Source organism: Sinohyriopsis cumingii, chromosome 13 (genome assembly GCF_028554795.1).
Source record: "Sinohyriopsis cumingii isolate HCF-2022 chromosome 13, ASM2855479v2, whole genome shotgun sequence".
Lineage (NCBI taxonomy): Eukaryota > Metazoa > Mollusca > Bivalvia > Unionida > Unionidae > Sinohyriopsis > Sinohyriopsis cumingii.
This window is the reverse complement of record NC_142973.1, coordinates 75,039,253-75,056,472: the sequence shown is the minus strand read 5'-3', so window position 1 is coordinate 75,056,472 and position 17,220 is coordinate 75,039,253. Positions and strand designations below refer to the sequence as shown.

Genomic DNA, 17,220 nt, shown 5'->3' with positions numbered 1-17,220 from the left:
ATTACCATGGACATGAGAGCATCTCACATGACCAACCATCCTAGAAAACTCTATGCATGCATCAGCTACTGAAAGTACTGAATCCTTCTAAAACTGACAGTACAGTATGGACAACAAACAGCCAGGACCAGACTGGATCTGGATCTGTCAGTATGAGAGTGTTCATGGATCTGTCAATACAAGAGTGTTTATGGAACACCACCACATGATAAAAGATGTACATGAATAATTTTCAACAAATGGGAGCTAACTCTAAATCTACTAATCAGACTGCTGATTTGTATATGCATACCAGTATCATGAAGAAAAAGGTTCTGGAAACATTAACTAAGAGTATGAAGACACAAGATATAAGAAGAGTCCTCTACTGGTTGAAAAGAATTTCCAGAAATTCAAGAAAAGACCATTTCTTCCTTTTAACTGCAGAATGTTGAAACTCGCTTTGATATTCTTCAGTGATAACAAGATTTTCAAATTAGCTGTGTGGTAGACATACTGGATGTCAATTCTACATTGTTTTCATTTAGGATCAACAAGGTTTCTTAAAAATCTTCTGGTGAAGTAACATTATCAAGATTTACAAAATGCTATGGTGGCCATATTTAATATCATCTTGGCACCACTTCTAATACCAATCAGACATCATAAAATGAACGCACAATGTCAATATGACCTGCCATGTACAATTAATTGATAATAAAATTTTCAAGATGACCAATGTGGCAGTTGTATTAGAAGTTATATTGGTAGCATTTTCGTTTGGGCCCAAATAGACATCACATTAAGCCTTCTGGTGAAAAGCCCATGACAATCTGACTTTCCTTTCAGGACGAGAAGCAAAAACAAAATTTCATGATGACCACTTTCATGGTTTTACTGGACATCAGATTGGCCCAATTTTCCTTTAGGACCAACCAGACATCATAAAAAGTCTTTTAGTGAAAACCCCATGTTGATATGACAACCATCCAGACAGGAGTTGTAGCAATAACAGACAATGGATGACAGACAACTGACCATCCCATAAGCTCTTCTGGTCTATGACCACTAGGGCTAAATACCCATGCTGATAAAACCATTCATTCAGGAGTAGTAGTGATAGAAAGAGTTTCATGATGGCCACTGATGTGGTCATAAAAGATAAGCACATGGTACCATTTTCATTTAAAACCAGCTAGACATATGAAGTCTTCTGGTGAAAACCTGATGACAGTATATTACATTCCATTTAGAAGTGAGGTAGTGACAATATTTTCACAATGGCTGCATAACCAGCCATACTGGGCATCAGATTGGCACCATTTTCATTTATGCCTAAGTAGGCATCATAAGCACGGCTTTTAGTGAAAACCCCATGTTGATATGAACAGCCTTTTTGGAGGAGTGTGACAAGATTTTTAAGATGACCACTGTGGCAGTTATATTGGTGCTCAGAACTGCACAATTTTTTTTAAGACCAACTAGACCATTGCATGAATGTGTTTGCATAAAGTTTCATGGCAATCTTCCAAGAAGTTTATATGTACCAATAACCTTTAACTATCCTGGTGTGTGAGCCATTATAACATGGGACAACTCTGTCAATGCTAATCAGACAGATGTTTTTAGAGGACTCTATGTACACTAGATTAAAATAATAAAACCAACAAATTTCATAAAAAAATAAGTCCAAGGGTTCAGGAGCTATAAAGTAGAGAAAAGTGTGAGGCAGAGTTAGGCAAGATTACTCTAAATGTCATGAAGATAACTCAAAAGGCTGAGGTAATAGCAAATGTCATTAAGATAACTCAAAAGGTCAGGTACATGTAATAGCAAATGTCATGAAGATAACTCAGGTACATGTAATAGCAAATGTCATGAAGATAACTCAAAAGGTCAGGTACATGTAATAGCAAATGTCATGAAGATAATTCAAAAGGTTCAGGTGATAGCAAATGTCATGAAGATAACTCAAAAGGTTCAGGTGATAGCAAATGTCATGAAGATAATTCAAAAGGTTCAGGTGATAGCAAATGTCATGAAGATAATTCAAAAGGTTCAGGTGATAGCAAATGTCATGAAGATAACTCAAAAGGTTCAGGTGATAGCAAATGTCATGAAGATAACTCAAAAGGTTCAGGTGATAGCAAATGTCATGAAGATAACTCAAAAGGTTGAGGTAATAGCAAATGTCATGAAGATAATTCAAAAGGTTCAGGTGATAGCAAATGTCATGAAGATAACTCAAAAGGTCAGGTACACGTAATAGCAAATGTCATGAAGATAACTCAAAAGGTCAGGTACATGTAATAGCAAATGTCATGAAGATAACTCAAAAGGTCAGGTACATGTAATAGCAAAAGTCATTAAGATAACTCAAAAGGTCAGGTACATGTAATAGCAAATGTCATGAAGATAATTCAAAAGGTTCAGGTGATAGCAAATGTCATGAAGATAACTCAAAAGGCTGAGGTAATAGCAAATGTCATGAAGATAACTCAAAAGGTCAGGTACATGTAATAGCAAATGTCATTAAGATAACTCAAAAGGTCAGGTACATGTAATAGCAAATGTCATGAAGATAACTCAAAAGGTCAGGTACATGTAATAGCAAATGTCATGAAGATAACTCAAAAGGTCAGGTACATGTAATAGCAAATGTCATGAAGATAATTCAAAAGGTTCAGGTGATAGCAAATGTCATGAAGATAATTCAAAAGGTTCAGGTGATAACAAATGTCATGAAGATAATTCAAAAGGTTCAAGTGATAGCAAATGTCATGAAGATAATTCAAAAGGTTCAGGTGATAGCAAATGTCATGAAGATAACTCAAAAGGTTCAGGTGATAGCAAATGTCATGAAGATAACTCAAAAGGTTCAGGTGATAGCAAATGTCATGAAGATAACTCAAAAGGTTGAGGTAATAGCAAATGTCATGAAGATAATTCAAAAGGTTCAGGTGATAGCAAATGTCATGAAGATAACTCAAAAGGTTCAGGTGACAGCAAATGTCATGAAGATAACTCAAAAGGTTGAGGTAATAGCAAATGTCATGAAGATAACTCAAAAGGTTCAGGTGATAGCAAATGTCATGAAGATAACTCAAAAGGTTCACGTGATAGCAAACATAAGTGAGAGACAAATGGACAAACTTACTCCAGAAGTGAGTATAATAAAAAAACTGAAACTTGTTACATTCATAGTTAATTAAGTTGATGTGCAAATCCTTCATTAGAATAAAAAAAAAAAAATGTAATTATGACAAACTTTGGTTCAATTTTCAAGGTAATTTCAAATAATATCTTAACAACAATGTTTAAATAAAATTTAATTTGTGTTCCCTTCATTGCCAACCGTGTTTTTCTTAGAGGACATGACGTAGAAGCTAAAATCTAAGAGTGTCCATAAGTTTCAAATTACGGAAGGTCATGGGACTGCAGAAAGCAAAGATTTTGCAAGACCAGGATGCATATTAATTGCATACATAAAGCTCTGCATCTATTTATGTCATGAAATCTTTTGTGTCAAACTGGTATCATAGACTTTTATGGGATTGTTCTGAAACATGCTGCAGTGTTCATTACTGAAAAGGAAAAAGTACACCCCATTGAAGCCTAACAGGTCAAAAAGTGGGTTCATTTAGAAACGCAAGTCCCTCAAAATGACTAACGCTCTACTATCACAACAAAATTTCCAGGAATCGATATGACAGTTCCTTCTTTTATAACTTTCTGAATGTTGAAACCATTACTGACATTCTTGATACGATTTTCAATTGTACCAGCCATATTGGATGCTAGATCTGCATCAGTTTCATTTAGGACAAAGGAGACACCATTAGAAGATAGGTGAGAAAACAATGCCAATATGAACATGCATTCAGAAGAATTAGGGACAATATTTTTAAGCTCAGGTGGCCTAGTGGTTAAAGCGTTCACCTCGGTTGCAGGAGGTCATGTGTTTGATCCTGGGCCGAGTCACACCAAAGACTTATAAAAATGATGCTAACAGCTGCCTCGCTTGGCACTCAGCATTAAGAGGCTAGTGTTAGGACTGGTTGGCCTGGTGTCAGAATAATGGGACTGGGTGGGACATCATGCTAAATGTCTGTGGCATGATGCCTCACTGATAGACATCACTATAAGCTGTCACACTGCAGACATTGTAGCAATATGACTGAAAAATTGTTATAGCTAGGTTAAAAATCCAAATCACACACATGGACAATATTTTGAACATGTTCATTGTGGCACTACCTTCCTTCATTTAGCACAAAAAGTCTTTTGGTGAAAACCCTATGTCAATTTGACCATAAGTTATGCTGAAACAGCAATAACATGATTTTCAAGATGACCACCATGATAGACCTCTTGAATGTCAGATTTTCATATTTAAGGTCTGCTTGGTCTTGACTTCCAATGTTTGATTTGTTTTGCTAATTCTGGCTGCTGCTTTTCAGGATTCTCTGTCAGTGACTGCTTGGCTTCCAAGGTATGTAAATTCCTCTACATCTCTATTGGTTCATTATTCAAAATGGATCAATAGTTTATGGTTTGTGCATAAGGATGATAAATATAAAGTGATTAACTTTTGCAAAGGTGGTTTAAAAACTTTGTTGGTACCAGCTGACCTTAAAGTTCAAGAAGGGACTAAATGACAGACTGAAAAAGAATGATACCATATTGCTTTGGAAATGCCATTTCTATAGGCTATCTGACATGCTGTCTAGAATTTTCTTGAGCGGATGAGATCTCCCGCACCTACCTCCAGAGGGGAGGAAGCAGAGGGGGACAATACCCAATGGTAGCTGATGGACGATAACATTATCATAAGGTATATGCATACCTAGTTTAGAAAAGGCATATAATGACTTTATATCACTTCTTTGACAACAAATACACAAGGTATAGTTAGCTGCACTGATAAATATTCTCTTATTACTCCTCTTCTTTACAGCCTCTGAAAATGGGCAATCGTCTATATGACAACCTTGTAACTGAATAGTTTATTCACTGTTTCTTATGTGCTTGGATATGATTTGCTGATTCTATATGCTGTGTTCATGTTTTTCCAAAAAATTTGCAACCATTTGGTTGGCAAATGAATTATCTTTCTTATATTCTCAACACAAAAACATCAGTTCTTTTGGTTTTCACTTTACCAGTTGTAGGTACTCACTACCTTGTCATGAAATTTTGGTTCCTTCTTTTTTCATTCTCTGCCTCTAGTTCCGCTCCCACGTGCCTGAGGATAAGGTGCCAGCTTTTTTCTGTATCAGTTTGTGGACATCTTCAGTTTGTGTCAAAATATTAATGCTTTCCTTTTTATGTATAATATCAATCATAGCTGACAATCTTTCCATAAAGAAATCAGTTCTCTTCTGTTTCATCATTCATAAACTTGCTGCTGGCTAGGCTCTATAAATTTCTGTTATGGCTGATCAATGGATCAGTTTGCTATACCCAATTAAAGACAATTAAATCTAAACCCCTAGAACAGTTTCTGCGAAAACCACAGATCTCAATCATACAGATGCTTCTGTTCAAATGCTAAAACTAGTGAAGTACAGAGTGAATCAAATCACTGGCAAAATGAATAGCAAGACTTAATTTGAGAAACCTTTACTTTGAATTCCTGTGCTAAAAAAAAATGTGCTTGGGGTACAACAAATTGCAGGAACCAAAAATAATTTGTGTGACCTTCCCCCATTGGCTTCGAGAAGTTGCGAGACTAACAATTGTTGGTGTGAGAAACCTGTGATCATGCAGCCTGTCTGGGCCTGTGTGTAAGGAAGCCTATACATAATCTTTGTGATTAGTGTTGCTCTGGACACAGTAGAGAGTGAACAAGAACATGTTGAGATACACACCGAGTTCAAGACCCATCTGAAGTTGTATCAGTATAAAAAACAGTACACCTCTCTTGCGTTACAACTATATGGTCTTAAACTACGTAGCAGAAAAGACCAGAAACCAAAAAGTTTTGTCAAATTAAAAAAGTTCATGTATTTCTCTAGAATGCAAAGTGAAAATCTAAATAGAATATGTAATATTGTAAAATAAATCCCAAACAGTTTTAAAAATTCTAAAACAAGTCTAAAAGTATAAATTATTCCAAAATAATTACAGTGGTGTTCCATAAATTGCCATGCATCACAATGATATAATCAAAAACGTCCTTGAGTGAATTCACAACAATACTAAGGGATTTAGTCCTAAATCAATCAGCACTTTGTAATCCAATGAATACTTAAATAAATTAAATCCTCCTAACTGAACACAACTAAAATTGATACCATAAAGAGTGATGTTAAGATATGGAATGAGTAATTCTAAAATAATCAACCATAATGTAAATACCTAAGACACAATTTGAGGACCAGGATGAGGATTATCTTCATGGAAATTTCTATCAGACTGTAAACAAAATTTGTTTGTAGAAAATTCTAACATCAAAATCAAGGATGTATCTAGAACTCTAACCTAGTAAACATGTTTATTCTACGTGACATTAGATATACAAATGTCCCATTTTTTTTTCTTCTAGAAAATTACAAAAGATATGTCCCCTATACATTCAACATGAAGATCAAAACTGGCAAAATAGAACTTTGAAACACTACTTGTTTATTCCTCAGAAACAGCAGTTAGCATCAGGACACTGAATTCAATATTATGAAATTTGCAACTTGTAATAAAATTTTAACAATTTAACAATTTAAGTTTTCTTTAAAAAATTCTCAGTAAGCTGTAAATAACAATACATGTTGAAATATTGATCAATTAAAATGCCAACAATGCCTACTAGTGGCAAAACATTAGGAGATAAGTACAAAAAAAACAAATATTTTTGAGAATAACAAAAAACAAATATTTTTGAATGAAATTTGTCTGCTGTATCTTTTAATTTAATTTTGGTGCAAAAATGACTATTCTTTCTCAAAACATCAGTAATAACTACAACACAAAACAGTTTCCTGGATGAGGTCACATGTTCATCTTTCCAGCTTTTACATGCCTAACATTACATACTCCCAGTATGGCCTTAACACATTAACCCCTGGAGGTTTTTGCCATTTTTGCCTGAAAATCGAGTAGGAAACACATTTTGAAAGCTATTTCTGAATAGACTCGAAAACACCAAATCCCCGGTCATCTTTCAATAGCATACTGCCTAGTTGTGTTAGAAACATCATTTTTTGTTGGCTATTTGACTCGCGCATGAGCACAAGGGTAAAAGTTGGACTTGGGTTTTTTTTGTTTTTTTTGCTAAACGGAGCCATTATTTTTGTATGGAGACCACTCTTTATTCCAAATGCCCATCTTATCCTACTTTTTGCAAAGGCTCATCTGTCTGTTTGCAGTTCATACTGGTTTGCCTTAGATCTGAGACCAAAATGTCTAAAATCCGGACACAAAATGGGATTCTGACCACGGGCGAATTTTGCTTCCAAAAAAGTCGGGTCAAAAAAATGAGGCTTTTCTATCTGTATTTTGTAGTGCAACTAGATATTCCAGATTATTTGGTATCACTGTAGAGCTACATCTGTCTACCTTTCTATAATACCATCCACTTTAGTGTATCATGCATGACCATGACGCTATAGAGCTCGGCAATAGGCTACTACCTCCTGCCCCGTAAAGTCGTCGCTAGGGGTTAAAGTGTTAACTGAAGTCAATGGTTCTACTCTGGGAAAGAATTAAATAAAAGATTTAAAAAATTTATTTACCAGTACTGCCAGTTTCTGAATCAAGGTCAGGAACTAGGTCAGCATTAGATACAATGTCTCTATAAATCAAAAAAAAAAAAAAAAATCAATCAGAACTGAACTCTATTCTGGACAATATCAAATCCAATAAATAGTTACATTACAAAAGCATGTAATGGAATATAATTTTTTTTAAAATTAACAAATAATTAAATTAAATCAAATATACATAACAGTAAGGTATTCAACTACTTAAACCCCACAATGACACCCACCCCTTTCACACTGTTAATGTCCATCCCTTTTAGAGGTTCTGTGGCAACGCATCTCCTTGCTTATACTGAAGTCTATGTAGTTGGAGCCCAATGTGTACAGGTTACTGAAGGAGATGTATAATTGGGTACTTTAAAAACGTGCACATTTACGTAAATCATCACTCTCTACAGTCACAAGCAAGTATCCACAATATTATTACACTAAGACAAAAAGAATCAATAAAGACAGCAAGATCTGAGTACCATGACATTAGCATACATGCCAACCTCTGGCTAGGAAAAAGTGTAAACCAAGTGGACAAAAAGAGTAATCCGAGCAGAAAAAGAGTAATCCACATGTAACATGTTCGTACTGAACACTTTGAGCTCTAAAAAGTAACCGACTCTCATATTACAAATTTCAAAACACTTTGTGTACCAGCTGAGATTATGAATGTTTTGCACACCAGTAGAGCACCAAGTGCTAGGTTACCGAGCCTGGATCTGAATTCAGTTTTATTTTTGTGAACAATACTAACAATCTCTCAGTCAGCATTAGAATGGTAAAGAACCAATATTCCTTTCATAACCTGACAAAGAAAGGAAATTTATATCTACAGTTACTGGGTCTTTTAGCTGGGAAATAAGATGAAAAAATCAACTATATCTGTATGAAGTACATTGTCAGGTAGAGTGGAGTGCCAACTTGATACTTCAGGAGTTCTTCTAATTTATTGGCAGCTTTTTCCTGCAACATGGTGCATCATATGACAGAGACAACCTGATATGTACAATGATGGAGACTTTTTCAAAATATAGAATGCAACTCCTTTATGAATTCCAGTCATCACTATCAAGCAAATAAATAAAATAACTCCAGTGGAATCTACTGTTAATTCTGGTAATGAAAGAAGAGCACTCTGACTTTGCCCTTTTCATTGTCAAAGTCTCTTACACTGACTGGGTACAACTTTTTGTCACAATCACTACTCCTGTCTGTTGCAATACTAAACGGCCCAATTTTCATGGCTTCTGTAATTTTAAGTGAAGTATCTTCTGCTAAACACCTAACAATATTAGATGATTTTGTTCTTGCACATGCATATTTTCTGCAATTTTGTAATCAGGAACCATCTCTCTGAACAAAGGTCCTATGTAGTCTTCTACTGCTAGAGGTTGTCCATGTTTTATTAAGAACTCGGTAGATAACGCATCTGCATTTATAAAATTTGTGTCTACATTTGAGTTTTGCTGTATAAAAAGAAGTTACCTCAGTACTGGAGTTAGTAAATGAGCTAATTCAAGGTTTCTTGTTTTACCACCATTACCAATATTAAAATCCTTTCCATGCATCCTGCATGGGGCATGAAGATCCCTAGAATGGAATGCTGTATTGTGTAATTCATGTATTGATCTCTGAATCGGTTTTTCGTCTTTTCCTAATCCATCTGTGAAATTATTTGAAAAATATTTTTGCTCTAACACACACTGACTAAAATAAATCTGACTTGACTTTTAGCACCAAATATCTACAGACTGGTTCTGTTCTAAATTAGAACAAAGAATCTATGAACAAAGATTAAAAGTTAGAAAACCAGTCTGTTCTCTACTAAATAAGCCATACAGCTGCTATAAATAGAAACCTATAAATAGAAACTGAGGTCAAAAGTTGAAAGTAGAAACCAGCAAGTATCTTGAAGTAGGGCAACTGCTATAAATACAACATAATACTACAAAGAAAGTGCATGCAAGTCTTTGGACAAGCGTACTCTTATGTCGTAGTTACACAGAAACCGTCTTTTCTAGAATACGGTCTGTAGGATTAATGGGATGTTAATAAAAATAAGATAACTGATTTTTTTTTTTTGGAGGGGGATATATCAAAAACACGTAATCCGAACAGTTAGGCATGATGTTTAATTTGGTGGAAAATAGCATAATGATTACGCCAAAAGCGTAATGGTTGGCATGTATGCATTAGACATGGAATAAAAACACATTTTATGCTCTTTACAGTTAGGCCCCATTGTTCAAATCAAATATGGTACAATAAGGTTTGGTTTCATTTTGTGGAGTTTAATGTCATTTTTCAGCACATGATTGGTTATACATAAAAAAAAACTGCTTATGGAACAGACACCAAAACAGGCCATAGATACTTAGAAATATCAGCAACAACTTTATTCTGTCTACTTAAAGTGCTTTCTGCTTAATTTTCCTAAAAAGGTTTTAAGTTTACTAGATTTGTGTATATAAAATATACAGTGGTCCCCCTCCCGACCAGTCCCCTGTAACAGGGGCTACCCACTTGTTATGGCCATAATCACTTAGCACTGACGAGTTTCAAAAATATCATTCTCAGACATCTACCCCTCTAAGACAACCATCATGACTTTAGTGCATAAAATGTCAAACTGACCCAACATGAATGTACACACAGGACTTTGAGATGAAATCCAACAAAATATTTCCAAATTCACAATGCTGGCATTTTTTCAAAACTCTGGATCAGGTACTTCGGTTAACCCATACAAAAAACAACCAGTGCTCTAAGTATTTTGTTTTAGACAAAGGCCCAGGGCAAGTTCTTTGAAAAATCTACAAGCCTGACAAAGCCATATCTTTTTTTAACTTATTTGGCACAAACGAATCCTTGTGTTACTTTTGATAATGTTCACAAGACCAAACCCTCATTTACATTCTGCTACAGAGGGGGTCACAACTAAAGATGCCAGCAGGTATCCGGGTACTAAGGTTCCCGCCCATTGATAAAGACCCAGTTAATCAAATGAGCCATACTATACTCGTATACTTGCCAATGAAGGAACAAATACAGGGTTCTCTGATATGATGAAATCCATGTAAAAGTTTGCATACCTTTTCATATTTGGACACATTAAAATTCCAACAGCTCAGTCCTTGCCAAGTTTTTTGCTGGCCAAATTCTATTTTATTTGATCCATTTCTACAAGGTGAGTGTCAATCGTCTAGTATGCAGGCAATTAAACTAAGCTGAAGCAATAAGATGGGATTAGGTGAAGTAGCATAGGTTTGATCTTAGGAGACATGGAGATTAAGACACCTGTCAATAAAGATGTGAATGGGTACCCTGGTACTTGGGTATATGCCCAATGATAATAAAATGAATCATCAGGTACATGTTTACAACATACAAGTTTTCTACCAATGTTGTTGGTGGTGGTGTAGGTTCTAATGCCATTTTTCAGCACAAGATAGGCTATACATGGTGGACAGTATAAATGGTGGAGGAAGAACCCAGGAAAACCCTGGAAAGAACCACCAACCCACAAGAAGCTACTAGCAAGCTTTCTCACATACCCACATTAGCAGAACCAAAGACTCTAACCCACAGAGGTGAGATGGCAATGATCCATAATGGTGATTGCTTTAGACCACCCAAAACCCCCCAGTTTGTAAAGGCAGCAATCACTTTTTTTTTCAAGTTGACAATCCTTTTGACTGAGTGAATTCAATGTGTACCTGTTCAGTGCCAAGTAGAGTTCTGCCTCTTCCAGTAAATGATTGACCTTAATCTTTTACCTTATTTCCCACCCCACCCCCCGGAGACAACCCCTTCATTGACCCTTGAGTGATGCTTGCTCAGTGGCAAGTAATGCAGAGTGGTTATATGATCTTGCCAAACAACTGACACATATCTGTTGCAGCCTTTAACAGATTTCACATCCTGTATGATCAAAGTGTTACTTACAGAACCCAAGCTGTCTCTAAATAAACACCCACAAAGGACAGTGAGGACAAGGCTAGGAAATCGGGCGACATTTACGATGACTAGACCATGACGATGGAGGATTTCGTAACTTATACAGACAATAATGATGAATTATTGGACTTAAACCAGATGACTTTAGGTAGTGACATTTATAGGATACATGTAATAGGATTTTTTTTTTAAAAATGTGGACTTAACTTTCATTGTCAAATTTGGTAAGACACATGGAATTCACATAATACAGGATATTGTGAACTGGATCATTCTGAAGTATTTTTACATTCCTATGCGACCTTTAATTGAACTCATGGATTTATTGCATGTAAAGCATTGTTTATTTTAGTGAATTTAACAGAACACATTTGAAGTTGTTAATTTATTTGTGACAAATTCTACTCAGTAACGGTAATACAAGAACATTTTACATAGTTTTGTTATTAATTTTCCTATCTATCTATCAATCCAGTTGAGCTCATTTATATTTCAAAAATGCAGCTCTGTTGATGTCACCCCTTCAGACAGATCTATCTTGCAAAATGCACCCTGACATGCACACGACCACTGAAAAAATACACTTCTGCATGCTGCTCATGCCATCATCAATCCACAACAAACCAGTTCAGGTTTATACACAGTTAATACAATTTCCCTTTGATCTGGTACTGATCATTAGGATCAACAAGTACCCTGTTGATGTTTAATAACATTTTCACAGCACTGTCAAAAGACTGTTGATTCCTAGTGATCATTTTGATCAAAATTCGAATTACATGTGTGTACTGTGTGTGATCTGACACCTCTATTGTGTGACCGAGATGTCCAAGACAGAACTCGTACATCTCACCCCTCTTCATGTAAGTCTCAGTTCAACTGATGTGGGCATGTGAGAAGGCTTGTTATTAGTGGTTCTTCCTGTGGTCTTACCGGGTTCATCCTCCAGATAAATACTGACAGCATGCATAGCTTGTTCTGCAAAACCATGTATAGCTATCATTTTCTGAAAAACGGCTTTAAACCCAGCAAAGCACTATACCTCTGTGATAAACATTACTGTGCAAAATCTGGGATTTACATCCAAAACCATATTAAAATGGGCTCAAACTATGAAAACATGTTCCAGTTTAAAGTCTTTCTAATACATGGTTGCTTTGATACATACACAAGATAAGGGTTGTAACTAGAGAAAATGGTTGTCATGGGTTCAGAACCAATTTTCAGTAATCTAAGCATCATTTTATGGTGGAGAAAAGTTTACTTTTCAACAAGCTATTTTTATGAGTTCAACCGGTATATCATGACATGTTAACTCCATATAAACAAGTAAAAAATTATGTATGAGTAAAACAAATTTCATATCAAAGTATCGATTTCCTGAAGGTATACCTGCCATACATGTACAATTGGTCCAGGGATATCACATTTTCCCATACTGTGACCCTGACCTTGAGGCAGTGTATGTGGCTATGGTGTGTGGCAAGCTGTCTAGATATAATATATACTTGGGTAAAGTTCCAATTAAGTATCTTCAGTGGTTCAAAAGTTATACCTCAAACAAATATACAAGTCAAAGAATTTAAATATTTCCTTGCTGTGACCTAGATTTAGAGGCTGAGATCAAGGCCCAGGTATACAATATACTATTTAGTCATGATATGTTTTTGGGAAAAGTTTTCCTGGGTTCTTTCTCCATTTACACTGGCCGCCATGCATAGCCTATCTTGTGCTGAAAAAAATGGTGTTAAACCCTACAACAACAACAACAAAAGAACAGTGCAGTTCCAGAATGACAAACAGTGAAGAAACTAACGCAATAAAAAAGCCATTTTGCAGATGGCCGAATGCATGTTATAAAAATACTTTGGACAATTGAGAAATATTCTGTCATCTTTGTAATATATTATAAATGGCAAAAAATGCAATCCTGATATGTAATAAAATAGTGATCACATGTATACCCCACTAAAGTTTGATTCGTTTTTATGTTTTCAAACAATTGAGATCCTTTATGTTATAAGTTGTCTGTGATTCGTTTTTCTGTCGTAGCTTGTGCCCATACCTGGCCTGCCATAAGATATTCGGCTCTATTGTGCATCACCAACCCTGCTAGCTGCTACATAATGGCATCACCCAAGAATCTGTTCTGGATTTGAAGCAATCAGACTTCATTCCCATGACTGAACTCTTATTATGATGTACAATATGTGCTATTTCTATCAAATGTCCTAAAAATATTTTCACAAAATTTAATTGCTATAAAAATTTTATGAAGTGATTTTTTTGTTTGATTATGTACTGTATGTCTTCGACATCAATGAAATAGATTAAATTTAGCTTCGTTTTTGCTAAACGTTTATTTTGATGGTGGGGTTGCCTTTGTGCACACATCCGCCTACTAATACAATAATTACTATATATTTGTTTTACTACAAGTATTTTCACTATTATTTGATACATCATACTTTTGATGCAGGCATCCCCAATATTAAGTGGGATATACATGTATACTTTTTTTTTCTTCCTTTCTATCCTTTTGAAAGTGGCAAAAAGCTCTTGAAGCAATTTCAGTTGGATGATCTGCATGTTATTGATTTGCCAGAACAGACTGAAGTTTGTGTTGTTTGAATGTCAGCATTGAAATTCCAGCCAGGTAAATACATGAAATTATTCCCTGAATAATATGACCCTTCAAACAATAAATTCACTGATATAACTATCACTGTCCCAATGCCTGAAGTGGATTTTAAGGACTGTTGCCTGATGATTGATAATTCCATCAAGTAAATCCAGGAGAGGTTCGGGAATCTCAATACGTCCCCCATGAAAGAGCCCCAGACTTTCAGTTTCCATGCATGGCCACTTGAGGAGCTTCAGTTTTAGAAATCAGGAGCTCAAGTCCATGTTGACTGAACTGAATATTTTACACAGGAAGAGAAAGGTACAATCTTGGGCATAGACTGGCTATCTCTGAAACTCTGAAAGAGCACTAAGTCAGTGAACTCCTGGCAGTCTACAACCTTCTCCTTAAAGGAGACATGTTTAGGAAGTCCAAAGCTGAATGAGATCAATGATAGGACAGACTGGTAGAATCTGGAAAGTGACCAATGGTCAATGACCAGACATTCAGACTACAGTATACAATGTGTACACATTTCTACTGATAGAATTTTCAACAAAATTGACACCTTTTTTCCTGCACAGCACTTAAAAAAAGTTCAAAATCAGAAAATGGGTTTCCTGTTTTTGCAGCAAATCAGGCACTATTAAATAGGCATGACATACAATCTCTCCTCTTTATTCGCTTTAGTCATGGCTTGAATGATCAGCAAAATTCATCACTAGATTTTTCAAGTTCCTGTCTTGCACATGCCAAATGTTCTTTGCATGCAACTGAATAGGGTCAACCTTTAAGTTTATTGTAATAACAGTATGGGTGCTGGACCTATCAGTTCAATCAGGGAATTACAAACATTTTGAACACAACATTTTTCCTGTATCCCGATCGTATTTGCCCCATTGTCAATTTGTTTTCCAGTGTTCTTTAAATGTACAAACAGTGTTTTTTCCCATACACTGCATCCTTGTCTGAGTTTGACGTTTTGTTGGGGACCCTTTTCTTCATTTTTGGGTTGCTGCAGCGTTTTGGATTTGCCTATGGATGAGAAGCCAAAGTTAAACTCGTGACTCGTTTTGAAGGTCTGTTATGTTCACTGGAGTGGAACCACAAGTCGCAGGTCAGTTCATGTGTAGCCCGTGGCTAATTCAACCTTACAGTATGGGACCAGTCATGCGATTTGCATGAACACCTTTTTAGCCAGGCATTACATCAAACATCTCGAATTTCACTGAACGAGGCTTCAAGCGGTTAACTTAGGAATTATCTCTTTCCAAGCAATATGGTCAGACATCTGCCTACCCTGGGTTGTCAGTTAAAACACATTCTCACTTTTCCCTCCATAATGCCTAAATGTCACATACAGTATTAATATTCTTACCACTTTCTGACCTTTCATGTTTGGTACATGTAGATTTATATTGGCAAAATTTTTCAAAAATGTCATGTCATGCTTGGTAAAATTTGGAAAGCATTAATAATAATTTTAGTGTTATACCTGAAACTAATACTGGTTAATAAAATTATAAACAGAATGTAAAACTTTCATGATAGAAACATCATTTTGTCTTGGGGTGAAAGAGTAATTGATTATGTCTACTTGTGCAGGAATGATTTGAATTTTGTATGAAACAAAGAGATAAAAAGAAGAGTTTATCTGCTATCGATACAAGTCAGACAAGGGATTGATTCATCTCTCTCTTCTCTCTCTCTGCCTCTCAGCTGTATGTGCATGTAAAATTCTGTGTGTGGATGCCTTTTATTGCTCTCCCATCCACCATGGCCACAGCCTTTATTTACACTGAAATCTGCAGAAGCCAAGTCTTTATCGGAGAAAGACCATTTAAGTTTCTAAAGGGCAAAGGGGGTAAACACTTGAAAACAAATGTCTTGTTCTGCTTTGTATAATAAAAAAGGAGACTACCCTTTCCTTGTTTTGCTTTAAACAAACCAATCTTGTGATGACAGAAAGAATAAAAATACCCCAACTGAAAAGAACAATATAGATCCATAAATTAAATGACCGGTCTCTTACAGTATAAATGCAGTCAGAATAGAGCTATTTCAATGCAGAGTACATGTATATTCAGCCTTGTGCCTTGTTGTTACTATTTAAGGACCAAACATGTATTTTGCATGTAAGTGAACATTTTGTGCTTTGCTTTGTCGTTTTTTTTGGGGGGGGGGAGGGGGAGGGAAGAGGGGGTAAACAGATGTGGTTGTCATCTGAAATTTAATTTTCCATACCTCAGAGGATTACTTTTCATGTTTAAACAGCAGAGTAAATTAAACACAGCTCAAAATAAGCTCAATAATGTCTCAACAAGTCAGTATGTAAGTTTGTTCAGATTTCTTTGAATAAAGTAAAATGTGAACTTGCTGTAAAAGATATTAATCAGCCTTTTCAAAATGACAAATTGTACAGTAATATTAAATACCGACTGCGAGGCATTGTGACTATGTTAACATTTTCTAAAATTTGATTTGGAATTATATCAACTAAATTATCTTCATTAGAACTAGGAAATGTTTATAATCAACTGATAACAATGCAAATAAACTGGTGCCTCTCTATCCGCAAACCTCTAACAGGCTTGCTGGCAGGGATCATGCACAGTAAACCATGCCCATTTGATAGAGCCCACGTCCACTCCTTGGTGGTCATCCATGACAACTGTGAGACTCTGTGGTGTGCAGAGCAATTCTCCTTGAACCAATGATGCAGACTCCATCAGAACATGTTGAGAGACAGTGGAGAATTTTTTCCTTAATCCATACCACTCTCTCTCCAACCGGGGCCCCGACTGGCCGAGTGGTCTAAAGCGCTCTCCGTTACGGATCACTGCCATCTCACCTCTGTCTGCATGGGTTCGAGTCTCGGATTCAGCCAATGTGGACATGTGAGAAAGCTTGTCA

The 17,220-nt window shown here is 35.9% G+C and overlaps 1 protein-coding gene across 1 annotated transcript in view; it reads right to left on the bottom strand.

The window, feature by feature from the left end:
- The window catches only part of LOC149785842 (uncharacterized), a 51,730-nt gene that overhangs the window by 22,274 nt on the left and 12,236 nt on the right, over positions 1–17,220 (bottom strand). The gene's annotated exons all lie outside the window — the stretch shown is intronic.